The sequence below is a fragment of the Triticum aestivum genome, chromosome 5A, assembly GCF_018294505.1.
Source record: "Triticum aestivum cultivar Chinese Spring chromosome 5A, IWGSC CS RefSeq v2.1, whole genome shotgun sequence".
NCBI lineage: Eukaryota > Viridiplantae > Streptophyta > Magnoliopsida > Poales > Poaceae > Triticum > Triticum aestivum.
Window position 1 is genome coordinate 590614741 of NC_057806.1, and position 11784 is coordinate 590626524.

Here is an 11784-nt window from a genome sequence, read left to right on the forward strand (position 1 = left end):
CCTCGTGCCTTCCTGGTTGATGTCTTGACGTAGGGTCCAAGTCATCTGGATCACGTTCGTTCCGAAAATCACGTGGCCGAAGGTTTCATTCCGTTTGGACTCCGTTTGATATTCTTTTTCTGTGAAACTTTGAAATAGGAAAAAAAACAATTCTGGGCTGGGCCTCCGGTTAATAGGTTAGTCCCAAAAATAATATAAAAGTGTATAACAAAGCCCATTAATCATCCAAAACAGAATATAATATAGCATGACGTTGGGGAACGTAGTAATTTCAAAAATTTCATACACACACGCAAGATCATGGTGATGCAAAGCAACGAGAGGGGAGAGTGTTGTCCACGTACCCTCGTAGACCGAAAGCGGAAGCATTAGCACAACGCGGTTGATGTAGCCGTACGTCTTCACGGTCCGACCGATCCAAATACCGAACGCACGTCACCTCCGAGTTCAGCACACGTTCAGCTCGATGACGTCCCGCGAACTCCGATCCAGCAGAGCTCACGGGAGAGTTCCGTCAGCACGACGGTGTGGTGATGGTGATGATGTTGCTACCGACGCAGGGCTTCGCCTAAGCACCGCTACGATATGACCGAGGTGGAATATGGTGGAGGGGGGCACCGCACACAGCTGGGAGAGATCAACTGATCAACTTGTGTGTCTAGAGGTGCCTCCTGCCCCTGTATATAAAGGAGCAAGGGGGGAGGCCGGCCGGCCCTCTATGGGCGAGCCAGGAGGAGGAGTCCTCCTTCTAGTAGGAGTAGGACTCCCCTTTCCTACTCCTACTAGGAGGAAAGGAAGGAGGAGAAGGAGGAGAAGGAGAAGGAGGAAAAGGAGGAAAAGGGGGGCCGGCCCCCTAGTCCAATTCGGTTTGGGCTAGGGGGGGGGGGCGCCCTGCCTCCTCTCTTCCACCACTTGGCCCATGAGGCCCATTACTTCTTCCTCGTATTCCCGTAACTCCCCGGTACCCCCGAAAATACCCGAATCACTCGGAACCTTTCCGATGTCCGAATATAGTCGTCCAATATATCGATCTTTACGTCTCGACCATTTCGAGACTCCTCGTCATGTCCCCGATCTCATCCGGGACTCCGAACTCCTTCGGTACATCAAAACATATAAACTCATAATATAACTGTCATCGTAGCGTTAAGCGTGTGGACCCTACGGGTTCGAGAACTATGTAGACATGACCGAGACACGTCTCCGGTCAATAACCAATAGCGGAACCTGGATGCTCATATTGGCTCCTACATATTCTACGAAGATCTTTATCGGTCAGACCGCATAACAACATACGTTGTTCCCTTTGTCATCAGTATGTTACTTGCCCGAGATTCGATCGTTGGTATCTCAATACCTAGTTCAATTTCGTTACCGACAAGTCTCTTTACTCATTCCATAATACATCATCCCGCAACTAACTCATTAGTTGCAATGCTTGCAAGGCTTATAGTGATGTGCATTACCGAGTGGGCCCAGAGATACCTCTCCGACAATCGGAGTGACAAATCCTAATCTCGAAATACGCCAACCGAACATGTACCTTTGGAGACACCTGTAGAGATCCTTTATAATCACTCAGTTATGTTGTGACGTTTGGTAGCACACAAAGTGTTCCTCCGGTAAACGGGAGTTGCATAATCTCATAGTCACAGGAACATGTATAAGTCATGAAGAAAGCAATAGCAACAAACTAAACGATCAAGTTCTATGCTAACAGAATGGGTCAAGTCAATCACATAATTCTCCTAATGATGTGATCCCGTTAATCAAATGACAACTCATGTCTATGGCTAGGAAACATAACCATCTTTGATCAACAAGCTAGTCAAGTAGAGGCATACTAGTGCACTTTGTTTGTCTATGTATTCACACATGTATTATGTTTCCGGTTAATACAATTCTAGCATGAATAATAAACATTTATCATGAAATAAGGAAATAAATAATAACTTTATTATTGCCTCTAGGGCATATTTCCTTCACATGAAGCAATCAAAAATTATAGATACGTTGGAGATGTATCATTGATTGTCTCTACAATCATACTTATGACCTTGAACTTCTGAGGGACATCAAAAAGTTGTATCAGGTTTATAGAATGCCCTCTGACATCTTGTGTTCTCCTGACTTGGTAGCAATGTGTGCCTTAGGATCCAGTTGATGGTAGGCAGACCAGACAATAAGTAATGTACTAATCCAAGCTTGTGAGTCTTCAAAGCTTTATCTAGGATCTCCTTGTACATGTTCGCCATAGTGTTGTGGTCTTTCTTCTTCTTGGCATACACATCCAAGTGATCCTCATGTTCCTCTGGGGCATTTATCAGCTTGGCCCATTCTTCAATAGTGGACTGGTACCTTGTAGCGACCCGACCTCAAACGGTCAAGTCTCTGTGCTTCAGTGTCATCCCTGGATCGGTAATGCTGACACACACAATACTCAAGGATTTATAACAGAGTAGCAATCACACACTTATTACATCGAATGTCTCCAAAGAGAATTTATTACAATAGTATGGCTTAAGGCCATCTAACACGATAACAGCGGAAGGCTTGGAAGATAAAGTGAGTCCATCAACTCAAACAGCATAGCTGAGCTGCACGACAACGACCTAACAAACCTTACTCCTCGTCTGAAAAGTCTGCAACATAATACGTTGCAGCCAGAAAACGGGTCAGCACATGGAATATGCTGGCAATTTAACACAGTAGAGCAAGAATAGAATAATGCTAACACGATAACAGCGGAAGGCTTGGAAAATAAAATGAGTCCATCAACTCCAACGACATAGCTGAGCTGCACGGCAACGACCTAACGAACCTTACTCCTCGTCTGAAAAGTCTGCAACATAATACGTTGCAGCCCGAAAACGGGTCAGCACATGCAATATGCTGGCAATATAACATAGTAGAGCAAGAATAGAATAATGCTATCACTACATGCATATTTGGCTGCTGGAAAGCTCTATGGTTATAGTTTTTGCGAAAAGCCAATTTTTTCCTACAACAAGGAATAGATTTTAATTTAACTATCAGGTGGTTGAAACATCATTGAGAAGGTTCCTCCAACTCAATCCCAATTAAAGTAATTAACAACCCAATAATATTAATTTAGAGTGATGATATACTTAAGATACTCCAAGTACTAGATACTCAAGATTGTCCATAACCGGGGACACGGCTAACCATGATTAGTTTATACACTCTGCAGAGGTTTGCGCACTTTTCCCCACTAGACTCGATCTCCTCCGTAGGTTTTCCCGCACTACAGGATGTTTGAGAAACGGATGACCGAGACATAGTCTTTCAGAAACATTAACTCTCTACTCCGGGCAGACCATACCAAACCTACAAACCCACTACTTGCTGATCCACCTCTTCAAGAGCTTCACGTAACTTACTCAACTATGCTAGAGCCCATAATAGCTTGTGGCTACACACGGAAGTTTCTAGCATGAATAATCCTAGTTCCCTTTGAGCCTGGGTGGCGGTCCATCGGAAGATCACATGGGTACTCCGGGATTTCCAAATAAAATACAGGCAACACTGGGTACTCCAGGTGCCTCAATCCACCCAGATGTGTATTTAAGTTGCCACCTTAAGTTGAACCATTAATTATCAATCTGACATCTGTCATGGATTTCACTCACCCGAACCATGTCTACAAGCATAGCATAGCAATATAAGAAATACGTAGAAGTAACTCCCAAGAGTTTGATAGTAACAAGGCAATATGTTCCTACCTCAACAACTACTTTCCAACCCACAAGTTAATGACATCCTAATCATGCAATGTTTGAGGATTGAAACTAATGCATAAAACTAGGTATGGAAAGAGTATGATCAATGTGTTACTTGCCTTGCTGACGATCCGCGTAACCTAGAGACTCCAAATAACACGCTTTGCACTCCAGGAATTCTATCGCAAACAAATAATAGTATACATAAGCAATCAAGCAAAGAAAACACGGGTAAATGACACGTCTCCGTCGTATCTATAATTTTTTATTGTTCCATGCCAATATTATTCAACTTTCATATACTTTTTGGTAACTTTTTATATTATTTTTGGGACTAACATATTGATCCAGTGCCCAGTGCCAGTTCCTGTCTGTTGCATGTTTTTGGTTTCGCACAATATCCATATCAAATGGAGTCCAAACGGGATAAAAACGGACGGAGCTTATTTTTGGAAAATATGGAAAATTCGGAAGGAAAATCAATGCGAACCAGTGCCCGAGGTGGTCACGAGGCAGGGGGCGCCCCCCCTTAGGGTGCGCCCCCTACTCTCGTGAGCCCACCATAAGGCGGTTGACGCTCTTCTTTTGCCGCAAGAAAGCTAATATTCGAAAAAAGCACGGCGAAGGTTTCAGGCCAATCGGAGTTACAGATCTCCATATATATATGAAACGGTGAAACAGAGCCAGAACAGAACGCAGAACCAGAGAGAAACAGAGAGATAGATCCAATCTCGGAGGGGCTCTCGCCCCTCCTGTTGGGGATATTACTACTGGAGGCAAACCGGCCTTATGTAGCCGGGTTGACTCTTTGAAGATTAGAAGCCCATGAAGATGTAAAGATGCTAGCATTTTATGGAGGGCCCAAAGGTGAGTTACAGTATGTAAAGGTAAACCGGCCTAGTCATGTAACTTGTATAGTAAGATAGAAAGAGAGAGGCCGAACCGGATACGTTTATGAACCGGCTTCGGGACTCTGTAGCTTGGCGGGCGTCAACCTATGTATATAAAGGGACGACCCGGCCGCGGTTTAGCGATAGACAACAACAACTCGAGAGCCAGATAAAGCGGATTCGCTCCCTGGCCTTCGAAACCCTAGCAATACCAATCACAACTAGACGTAGGCTTTTACCTTCATCGAAGGGGTCGAACTAGTATAAACTCCCGTGTCCCTTTGTCCGGTTTAACCCCTTTAAGATAACCCGTTGCGATGGCTCCACGGCTAAGTCCTTTCACGAGGACATCTACCATGACAAACCCATGACAGTTGGCGCCCACAGTGGGGCTATCGCACGATGGTTTTGAGTTCTTGAAGGGCAGCTTCGATGGACTCAAGGGATACGCTGTGGGCCGGATGACGAAGAGTCGCCGTGGCAAGCTCTACATTGACAACGCAGGATGGGCTCCCGAGGCCGATTCAATCGAATACGGGTACCGGGTCCCCTTTGGTGGGATTCACGTCTTCATCGGCAAGATCGGCGAACCGGCCCCGAGCCGGACATCTGCACCGACATCATCGAAATGGCTCGGCGTGCAAGTTCTTCGCCAGTTCAGCCCGAGGCCAGGCATGTTTTCGTAGGTGTCGTCCATTGATCAGGGTACGAGGACGGACCGGTGTCCGATGGAGAAACCGTAGTCTGCTCTAATGACGAGTCTTCTGGAGAAACCGAATCGCTTTACCAGTTGCAGGACAGCCGGATTGAGGGAGGATCCGAGGGCAACAGTATTCCGGATTCCCCCGGTCTGCCAAACCGGGCCGCCATCTTCATGGCCGGCACACAATCGGCACCTCATTCATCTACCGCCGCAGCAATGCTCTCCGGTTCAACAACGGCCACACCAGCAGGGGCAGGAAGCTCGGCGCCGCCTTCGGCCCAAGTCTTGTCTGATTTGTTCGACGCTCTGGCAACATGATGTCCATGGAGGTAGACACAGCAGCAAGGGATCAGCACGATGCGGAGATTGCAAAGGTGAAAGATCAGATAGCCCAGGCCAAAGCGGACCTGGCAACAGAGAACACCAGGATGGCTACGGAGCGGGCCGAGTTGGAAGCACAGGCTTACCGGATTAGACTGGATCAGAATGCTTCAGAGGAAGTCATGCGATGAAGGTACCGATCATGTCTCTCGTCAGTTTATGAGCCACAGAATCTTTTCAACATGCCAGGTGCAGGAGCTGGTAACCAACCCACACTAAACTGGGCGGGGGCGCCGGGAGCAGGAGCGCCGGTTCAGCCGCGCACGACGGACTTGCCTCGCCAGAACAACATTTTACCATCAATGCCACCAGGGCATTATTCCAACCCGTTGGACAACATTGTGGCCGCTGCGTCACGCCTGGCGGCCCTCCCAACCGACGGCGAGTCACCAGTTGCAGTGGAAGCACGTCGGGCCAGGGGTCTCCTTCAGACAGCAATAAATCAACAGCAAGCATATTCACACAGCCGTGAGAGGATTCACTCCACTCCCCGCCCAAGCCGGAGTTACAGCAGACATGTGGAAGATGAACCGACTGTGTCCAGTAGTGCACGCCGCCGAAATTCGCCATGAGGGAACAACCCGGCTGGGGGAGGTGCTAATGCGCAAGATGTCGTGGACCATGGTCGCGCACGTCGAGAGGCCGAGTTGACAGCTCGACACGAGGCACGACAGCATACTCCGGTTCACCCCACTGCCTCCGTGGAGCCAGGGGCGATGTTCAGTTCCTTAGGGGTACCATGTTTATCTCCCGCTTTGCGTAATGTGCGACTGCCCAAGGATTTCAAGGGACCTCGTAAGGTACCAAATTATACCGCCGATTTGCAGCCAGAGGCGTGGGTGGAGAGCTATGAGATGGCAATGGAGATGTTAGATGTGGACGAGGTGGTGTGTGCTAAATATTTCACCATGATGTTGGAAGGAACAGCTCGCACTTGGTTAAAGAGCTTCCCGACCAACTCTATTGGATCATGGGTTGAACTGAAGCACCGGTTTATCCAGAACTTCAAGGATACGTGTAAGCAGTCGATGTCAATTGTAGATCTGGCCGCTTGTGTCCAAGAAGAAGGGGAGTCCATGACCCATTGGGTCAAACGGGTCTCGGTGATTTTGCATTCGTCAGATCGTATCAACACAGACACCGCGATGTTAACGTTAGAGGGTAATTGCCGTTTCAAACCGTTGAAAAAGAAGTTGGGAAGGTTCAAACGTCACTGCAATGACATGTCAACACTCATGGCCGCTTTGGTTAAATACGCCGATTCAGATAATACCAAGGATCCGGATTCAGAGGAGGAAAAACTGGAGAAGGGTAAGAAGACCGGCAATGCCAAAGGCTAACAACACAATCCGGCAGGCCATGGAAACGCTGGTAAGTGCAAAGCCGACAGTGGTTTGGACTTTGTCACAAATACCAACATGCAGGAGAATGGCCAGCGCCGTAAAGGCAAGAAGCCCCAGAGGGGTGGAGGTCCAGGCAACAATTTGGAGCGTTTGTTAAATCAGCCCTGTCCAAAGCATGGATTGAAGGAGAAAACGACATCACATCTCTGGAAAGATTGTTATATCATGCGGGATTTCAAGAATTCCAATATGTTCCAATATGACAACGGCCCGCCCGGCGGTTCAGGAGGAGGTTTCCATGGGACGGGTTACGGAGGCGGTGGTTCCGGTTCAGGGTTTCTAGGCAATCAAACCGGACACGTCAATCAAGGACACCAAGGCAACCAGGGAGGTTACAACCAGCAGGGGGGTCAGCAGCAGCAGCAGCAGTCGGGTTATCAGAGCAATCCCAAATAGCTGAACAGCGGGCAATATCATCTCTTCACTACTAGTTTGTGCAAATGTGATCAGAAGCTTCACAAAAGGGTAGTCAACTCTGTTGAGCCGGCAGTACCTCAGTATTTACGCTGGTCGGAGCAACCTATTTTGTGGAGCAGAGAGGATCACCCACCCCGGGTTGATAATCCAGGTCATTTGGCCTTGGTGGTAGCCCCTCAAGTTGGGGGATACAAGTTCACTAAAGTGCTCATGGATGGGGGAAGTAGTATCAATATTTTGTACTATGATACATTCCGCCGTATGGGGTTGACAGATAAGGATCTTAAACCGCCGAATATGGTATTTCATGGTGTGGTGCCTGGTAAGTCTGCATATCCTGTTGGTAAGATAGCTTTGTAGGTAGCTTTTGGAGATGACTACGATTCAAGGTCAGAAACAGTGACATTTGAGGTGGTGAAGATCAAAAGTCCGTACCACGCTCTGTTTGGGCGGCCGGTTTATGCTAAGTTTATGGCAAGGCCATGTTATGTTTACCTGCAGCTTAAAATGCCAGGTCATAAGGGGACTATCATAGTACATGGAAGTAGAAAAATTGCTTTGGAGTGTGAAGAAGGCGATGCGGCTTATGCTGAGTCGGTTTGTGCCACGGAGGAGTTAAAATTCTATAAGGAGCAAGTTGATCCGGCAGTCATGACCTCCTTAAAAAAGCCAACCACGGAACATGATCCAGTATTGAAGTTCAAATCAGCTATAGATACTAAGATGGTTGACTTTGTCCCTGGCGATTCATCCAAACAGTTCAGCATCAGCGCTAACCTAGATCCCAAATAGGAAAGTGCGCTCATCGAGTTCATCAGTGAGAATCGGGACATCTTTGCATGGAAACCTTCTCACATGCCAGGTGTACCGAGAGAACTCGCTGAGCACACACTCAACATTGATCCGAAATTCAAACTGGTCCGACAGTTCCTCCGCCGCTTCAACGAGGAAAGGCGCAAGGCTATAGGTGAAGAGGTCGCCCGTTTGTTGGCTGCTGGGTTTATTTTTGAAGTTTTTCATCCAGAGTGGTTAGCCAATCCAGTGCTGGTTCTTAAGAAAAACGGCACTTGGCGCATGTGTGTGGACTACACAGATTTAAACAAGGCTTGCCCTGCAGACCCCTTTGCTCTCCCTCGCATTGACTAGATAATTGATGCTACGGCGGGTTGTGACTGTTTGTGTTTTTTGGATGCTTACTCTGGTTATCATCAGATCAAAATGGCAGTTAAGGACCAGGAGAAGACAACCTTTATAACTCCCTTTGGAGCCTTCTGCTATGTTTCCATGCCCTTTGGACTCAAGAGTGCCCAGGCAACTTACCAGCGATGTGTTCAGAATTGCCTTCATAAGCAAATTGGGCGCAATGTCCATGCGTATGTAGATGATATTGTGGTCAAATCCAGAAAGGAGGAGACTTTGATAGATGATCTACGGGAAACTTTTGACTATATCCGGGTCTACAAGATGATGCTCAATCTGGAGAAGTGTGTTTTCGGTGTCCCGGCAGGCAAGCTCTTAGGCTTTCTGGTTTCAAACAGAGGCATTGAGGCTAATCCGGAAAAGATTGCAGTGATTACGTCCTTGGCTAAACCGGCGTGTATTAACGATGTGCAACGTCTGGCCGGCCAGATTACAGCCTTGAGCCGGTTTATCAGCCGCCTTGGAGAAAAGGCCATCCCCTTATATCATATGCTCAAGAAAACGGATAACTTTGTCTAGAGTGAAGCAGCTGATAAGGTGTTTGAAGATCTGAAGAAACAGCTCGTGGAACCGTCCGTGCTGGCAGCACTGATCGATAAAGAGCCATTATTATTATATGTGGTTGCTAATGCCCGGGCTGTCATCATAGCCATTGTGGTAGAGCGCAAGGAGCCTGGCAAAGAATATCCGGTTCAACGGCTGGTTTATTATATCAGTGAGGTGCTCATTGAGTCAAAGCAGAGGTATCCGCATTGGCAGAAACTGGTGTATGGGGTGTTTATGGCAAGCTGGAAGCTCAAACACTATTTTCAGGGCCATCTTATCACAGTAGTCAGTTCAGCTCCTCTGGGTGACATCATTCAAAACAGAGAGACATCTGGCCAGATTGCCAAGTGGGCCATTGAGCTTGGACCCCACGGGCTCAAATATATACCTCGCACGGTGATCAAGTCCCAGGCACTCGTAGATTTCATCAATGATTGGACGGAGTTACAGGCACCTGAGGAGAAACCAGATAATACATATTGGACTATTCATTTTGATGGCTCCAGACAGCTAGAGGGTTCGGGGGCTGGAGTCGTATTAACTTCCCCACGAGGTGATAAGTTTTGTTATGTCCTCCGTTTAATGTTCCCTTGTACTAACAATGCAGCTGAATATGAGGCTTTACTCCACGGTCTTCAGATGGCTAAAGATATGAATTCGAGCCGGGTTAAGTGCTTCGGTGATTCAGATCTAGTGGCTCAGCAAGTGTCTGGCACTTGGGATTCTAAGGACCCACTCATGGCTGCATATCGGCGAGAGGTGGACACAGTGGCTGGTCACTTTAAAGGTTATCAGGTGGACCATATAGATCGGCGGAAGAATGAAGCAGCGGACGCTTTAAGTCGTCTTGGTTCCCAACGTAAACCGGTTCCGCCCAATGTCTTTCTTGATGTGTTGCACAATCCGTCAGTCAAAGTACCAACCGAAGAAGATTTGGCTGTTCCTGATCCGGAGGCTCAGTTGGTGGCAGCTCTGCATGCCATACCGGATTGGACAATCCCATATCTGGATTACATGAACCGAGGCGAGTTACTAGCTGAGGAAATGTTGGCTCGACAGATAATCCGGCGTTCCAAGTCCATGACCATACTCAACGGGGAGTTACATCGTTACAGTGTTTCAGGAGCGATTCAACGATGCGTTTCTCCTCAAGAAGGTTGTGAGATTTTGCGAGAAATTCATGACGGGGATTGCGGTCACCACGCCAGTTCAAAGTCGTTGGTTGCTAAAGCTTTTCGCCATGGTTTTTACTGGTTGACGGCGCACGCCGATGTGGAGGATTTAGTCAAAAGATGCGATGGATGTCAAAAGTTTGCCCGCCGTGCGCACGTTCCGGCTCAAGAGTTGCAGATGATTCCAATTACGTGGCCGTTTGCCACTTGGGGGCTGGATATGGTTGGACCCTTCAAGCGCTCCAAGGACAAAAAGACCCATCTGTTAGTAGCAGCTGATAAATTCACTAAATGGGTAGAGGCAGAGCCAGTCAGCAAGTGTGATGCAGCCACGGTGGTTCAATTCATCAAAAAGGTGATATTCCGGTTTGGCTTTCCACATAGCATTATAACAGATAATGGCACTAACTTGTCAAAAGGAGAGATGGAAGAATTCTGTCAACGTGAGCACATCCGGCTTGATCTAGCATCAGTGGCTCACCCCCAATCTAATGGTCAAGCGGAAAGGGCAAATCAAGAAATTATACGGGGTATCAAACCAAGGCTTATGGTTCCCTTAAAGCGGACGCCGGGTTGTTGGGTCGAGGAGCTACCTTCTGTGTTATGGAGCATCAACACCACACCCAATAGGTCTACGGGTTACACGCCTTTCTTCATGGTTTATGGAGCAGAGGCGGTTCTTCCTAGTGACATCTGTCACGATTCGCCCCATGTGGCAGCTTATGTTGAAGCTGATAATGAGAAGGCATGTCAGGATTCTCTGGACCTGTTGGATGAAGAGCGGGATCTTGCAGCAGCGCGTTCGGCGATTTATCAACAAGATCTTCGACATTATCATAGCCGTCGGGTTAAAACTAGAACCTTTCAAGAAGGTGATTTGGTGCTCCGGCTCATCCAGGATCAGACTGATATGCACAAGTTATCCCCCCTTGGGAAGGACCCTTTATGGTCAGCAAAAATCTGCACAACGGATCCTACTACCTCATTGATGTTCGAGAGCATGAAGACTCACGTCAATCGGAGGAGGAGACAAAGCGGCCATGGAACATAGCTCTCCTTCGGCCTTACTATACTTAAAGCCATAGGCTTTTTCACCTGTACATATTTATGATAGTGTATATACCATATAATAAACCGGAGCCTCCGTTATAAGCGGGGTATCTGTTCTTTTCTTATATCATATGTGTGCTTTTACAAGTTAACGGTCAAAGCGGAGTCTTTGTTAAACCGGATTTAGCAGCTGCATAAAGATAAAGAAAATCACTAGGGGGCTTGGTCATGTTTGAACCACAGCTACACCTCTTGATAGGCATTTCAGCCACACAAGGAAAA